This window comes from Solanum pennellii, chromosome 4 (assembly GCF_001406875.1).
Source record: "Solanum pennellii chromosome 4, SPENNV200".
NCBI lineage: Eukaryota > Viridiplantae > Streptophyta > Magnoliopsida > Solanales > Solanaceae > Solanum > Solanum pennellii.
Window position 1 is genome coordinate 33825399 of NC_028640.1, and position 6036 is coordinate 33831434.

The window sequence follows — 6036 nt, forward strand, 5'->3', positions numbered from 1 at the left end:
AAGGATTTAGAAATACATAACTTATCACTTTGCATGCAAGATACTAGGAAAGAATTGTTATAGTTAGATTTATCGAGTTATGAACCTGTGGGGAACACGTAAACCCTAGTTACTTTGATTAATTGATTAAAATCTTACTTTCAAAACCATTAAGTGTCTCTTTCAATTTCGTTAGTTATTTTTACTTAGTAGGAAATACAAACCCCCTTTTTTATGTTTCTACTTTCTAAGGAACTCATCAACCGAACAATAGTAATAACAAGTTGAAGTTAAGTCTAGACTATTTTCCTCGTGGGAACGATCCCAACCTCACTAGTTGGGTTATTTACTTGACACGACCGCTTTACTTCTTATTTGAGAAGTAAGTTTGAGCGTATCAGGGTACATAGGTTAGGAATTATCAACCATCACAACTCATCAATGGCATCACCTGAACCTATCCCTAACATAGTTATGCCCATGCTTATACAATAATCATACAACCTAGATCACAACAAGAATAGGAGACTAGTCATAGGCTTCACATTGTGAGAACACCACCATCACATATTCATAACACAATTGCCTTCAAGTCCATGATCACATCACATATATATTGGCAATAGAGTAAACACCGCCACCATAAGTGGATTATACCACACTATGCCATACAAGGCTTCATCAACTAACAATTTTATAGAAAAGTATAGAGGAAGAGCTATTCTTACCAATCCATCTCCCTTTGATACTTATTGATCAATATCCATATTTCATCAACAATTCATATATAGGTCAGTATCTAAAGGTACACTCACATAATCGAAATCATGCATTAACCATAAAAAAATCAAGATCATATCAAGTAAAGTACATCATCAATCTACAGAATTAGAGGAATGTAGATCATCCTTAACAAAACTCCCTTTCATTGATCATCCATGATTTATACACATAATTTATCAATAATAGGAATGTAAGGCAGTAAATACAAGTATCTTTACATAAACGAAATCCTATATTCATGCATTATATAGACGAGATTATAGTGAATAGCAAGATTTAGCAATCAATAGGAACTAGAGATCAATTCTTCAATACTCAATCCATATTGGACCAACAAGACATAATTAATCATCACATGATATCATAGGCATTAGCTAACTATCAATTTTACATAATTGAATCACATAAGAATCAAGCTAGAATCAAGATCACAAGATACTACACTATAGACTAGCCTTATTCAAACATTGAAACCTTCATCCTCATGGATCACTCATCAAAAATTCACCATAAATACACATACTAGGAAGTATATATAAGCATAATAACATCATTGACTCACAAATCGATTTACATAAGCTCAAAATCACAAAACCCACACATAAGTTAAATCATAAGTTTGAAGAGATCATGGGTTCAACATACAATATTATTTAAATTTATGTTAAAATCATCATATTAACATCCATTCATTATGAGGAAGCCTTTAAAAATGTTTTGATAAAGAACCCATGGCTAGATTGAAGAAGGAGAATTTTGATCATATTTTCTCTTTGAAAACATTGAGATGAACTCTCTTGATGAAAGATTAACTAGAGATGAAGGATCACCATAAATCATTGTAGAATAAAACCAATGAAAATTTATGACTAACCCATGAGAATCCAAGATCCAAACTGTTCTTGAGCTTGACCTCCAATGGAGGTTTCTAGAGAGAATATATTGGGAGAGCGAAGTCTACTTTGAATTCATTGATTGGGAATGGGGTTGTCACGTTTTTTATAAACATAATAAACCCTAAAACAACCACATAAACAAACTAGGGTCAGGTTATCACGTGGGTTTAATTTCCCAATAACCCCCTGAATGAAACAACGTGCATGAAAATTGTTGCAGGCAGCATCGACAAGAGCAGTCGACAGGGCATCGTCTGGTCGACGATCCATCCTACTGCTCCATCATTTGAGACTAAAACTCCTTCATGGATGGATGAGATCAAACTTTTAAGTTTTGAGTAACGCCTCCCATCGACGGGGCGTTCATTGAGACACGGGGCGTCGATTGAGGGTTCTGCGATTGACACAGCCAAGGCAGTGTCTCGACAGCCTTTGGGTCCTCCTTGAGGGCCTCTTGGGGCCCTTGGGGAGTTTTACCCAGACGTTTATGATGTAAATATAAACCTTAACATATCAAGGATCTTATACATCAGTTCCACTCAAAACAAACACTCGCAACGCGTCCAAACTTTCTAGGCCCACTCAAGACACACATGCATGTCTCAACGGCCAACTTTCGAACATCTTGGACTTTCTTGGACGTTTAAACTTTAAACTTAATGAAATCAAACATACTGCATATAAACATCATTATTGCTCATATAAGGACTTCATAAGAAAATAACACTTATATAAGCACATAAAAATATCTAAGCCCTCTTGGTGACAAGTCATCGAACGTCTTGGTCGTCCCGTTAATGTTCAACTTTCAAATGACTTACAATCACTCATGCATACTTTTAAACACTTAATTAACATTTTAACAAGCTTAAAGGCACATGTGAGGCTCTATAAACCCTAACTCATTTAGGGGTCTTTTACGGTGAGAGGAGGGAGGTAAAGGTTGAGGAGTTTATCAATCTCAAGCATGGAAATATGAGTGTCGAGGAATACTCATTGATGTTCTCTATGTTGTATATATATGCCCCATACTTAGTGTCTAACCCTGTGGATGATATGAGTAGGTTTGTGACCGGGGTTGCTGACCTAATTAATGAAGAATGTCGTATATCCATGCTCCATGATGATATGACCCTATCTAGACTCTTTATTCATGCTCAATCAATTAAGGAATCTAAACTGGGAAGGATTGCTAGAAACTTGAAAAGAATTAGTTCAAATGATCAAAGCCAAATTAGGTTCAAGAAGAAGGTTTCAAGTCAAGATGAACCTAGGGGTGCTAAGGTGAAACTAGAGAAAGGTAGTGGTTCTCAAGTTTGAAAGCCTACATGTGCTACTTATGGAAAAAGGCACTATAGGAAATGCCTATTAGGTACGGGTAGTTTTTTTGGATGTGGTAAATATGGACACAAAGTTAGAGATTGTCCTACTAGGATAGGTAGACCTAATATGGTGCCCCTCTAAGCAATATAATTCATGCAACCTTCTAACTAAAGAGAAGGTTAAGAATGATCTATCCTTATAGACCTTGAGTGGCAGCCCTCGTGGACCCATTCATTGTAGGGGTATTATGAGATGGTAGGACCAAGAGATGGTACCTTCCCATATACATTAAGATGATTGAACTTGCTCTATGAGAACAAAGGCTAGCACCGAGTTAATATGTTATGATTTGTAGGTCTACTTTAGAAGGAGACTAGAGTGCAATGTATCTCTACTTGAGAAGGAGACTAGAGTGCATAAAAGACCTTGATATTCCTTAACCATGTGCCTACATAGGATGTGTCCTAGTTCTAGCCTTGCAAATTAGAACACCCTCAATCGGAGTAGGGTAGACTCCGGATTCCATACCTTCGCAGTATGGTCTATGTCGATTATTGCCTATTCTTATCATGTGGGATACATGTTAATGTCGTATAAGTACTAGGAAGTTTAGGTAGAGGAATGGGACTCTATATAGACATTGCACGACTAGGCTTTTAAGATGTTAGTATGTGAGCCCCTAGGTCTTCTCCAAGAACATTATGTGAAAGTCCTTGATTGATGAATGTATCTTAAAAAGGGTCAAGTAAATATAATGACTTAAGTAAAGGTATTTCAATGAAAACCGTATCTATCTAGGGTAGCTTTAAGGGTTGCGTAGGTAGACTTGAAGAGGGTGTACGGGCGGTCTCTTCTGGTCTTACATAGGTAAATCTTTGGATAACCTATGGTATGAGGGTTATATGATATATGGTTTGAAATGGTATTGATGTTATATTATGAAATGTGACTATATGTGTTAATTTGGACTTGTAAGTGATATCTTATACTTATGTTATGAAGTTTTATTCAAAAAGACCATGTTTATACAAAAGTTCTTTTATCATGATTGTATGCATTATGCCTTACTTAGTACACGTGTTTGTACTAATTCCATACATTTTTCCTATCTCTAAAGGTGTATGTTGCATTTGAGAGGAGTCTTGAAGTGAAAGCTTTGATTAGTGTTCGTTCAAGCAAAGAGTTGGTATATCCTCAGTAGATTCGAGGACATCTTGATGTTCAGATTTTCTTATTGAAATTTATAATATACTTATCTATTTTCCTATATGTTGAAGTATGGGTCGTGTCCCAATATTTTCAAATGTCTAAGATGGCGACTTTGACACTTAGTCTTTCCTTGTGTTTTTCTATAAAAGAGATATTTTGAAGTATTACTCTTTCATGTGAAGATTTTTATTTCCGCACTACTTTTCATACATGTATGCATGAATAATGTCAAAGGTATTGTACAAGACCTTTGAGAGGTCAAGTACATAGTGTGATGATTTGAGAATGGCCTAACTTCTAAGGGGTGCTCTCGGGTCGTAACAAACTTGGTATATAGCATAAGATTATGAGGTAGTCTAAAGGATCCAAAAGTCTCAAAAAGCGACGTCTAGTAAAGTCTTGACCATTGGTGTGAGTCGTGACACATCTATGATCAGAAGCTATAGGACGATAGAGTTTCCCTTCTTTTCTACTCCTATGTCGTGACATAGAGCAAAAAGTTATGATACTCTTTTCTAATGGTTTTCTTTGTGTTATAGGATATGAATACGAGAAGCAAACTGGCAAGGAGAGTTGAGGATAATGATGTGAATGAGGAGATTCCTCCTCAAGATTAACAAGTTGACCAAGTTCCTTAAGGTGCTAGAGATGATCAAGTCCCTATTGTGGAAGGAGGTAATGAGACTCCAGTGGTTCCCCCGATTATGGATAATTGAGAGACTAGAGAGGCTCTCCTTACTCTAGCCCTAGCTATGACTAAAGAAGTAAATCGAGACATTGGGCCTAGGGTGAATTCTTTGGTAAGTACTATGGCCTCAAAATTAAGGGACTTTGTGAGGATGAATCCTCCTATCTTTCTTCGTTCTAAGGCGGTAGAGAATCCCCAAGCCTTCTAGGATGAAGTGTATAAGATATTGCATGCTTAGGGGTTGACTTCTAAGGAGAAGGTGGAGTTTATCTTCGTACCAGTTGAAAGACATTGCTCAAGTTTGGTTCACTCAATGTAAGGATTGTAGACTGGTTGAATCGGGTCCCTTAGAGTGGGTAGAGTTTAAGGAAGCAATCCTAGAAAGGTACCTTCCCCGTGAGAAGAAGGAGGTTAATTTGACGAGTTTATAAACCTTAGGCAAAGTAACATGAGTGTTGAGGATTATTCCTTAAAGGTTATCCTATTGTCTAACTATTCTCCATCCTTGGTGTCTAACCCTAGGGATGAGATCAGTAGGTTCTTGACAAGTGTTTCAGATATTGTGAAGGAAAAGTGTCGTACAGCTATGATCCATGGTTACATGACTCTATCTAGGCTTATAGTGTATGCTCAATCCATTTAAGAGTCTAAACTTGGGAGGAGAAGTAGGGATGCTAAGAGGGGAAGAACGGAGGAGCAAGTTCAACATAAGTTAAAGAAGAGGGCTCCAATTCAAGATTGTTCTAGTGCTCATAATACTAACTATGAGAGAGGTGGTGGTTCCCAAGTGTTAAGCATACTTGTGCTCTAGTGGGAAAAATCACTTTGGGAAGTGTATAGCCAGTACTAGTGGATGCTTTGTTTGTGGTAAGGATGATCACAAGGTAAGATATTGTCATAATATTGCGGCTAGAGTAAAAGGCGCCAAACAAGTTCTTTCTAATGCTTCGGATGGTGGTGCACCAAATAGGAATCATTTCTATGCTCTCCAAGCTAAGGGAACAAATTCAGGTGATGATGCCGGTAAGTTTTAGTTTCTCTTTTAGTTGTTATGGGTTCCTTCTAAGTGGGGGAGTATGGTGATAGTTGGGTTGTTGATTGTTGTCTCTTCTCTTCTATTATAATCAAGCTTGAGAGATAGAATGTCATAGTATCATC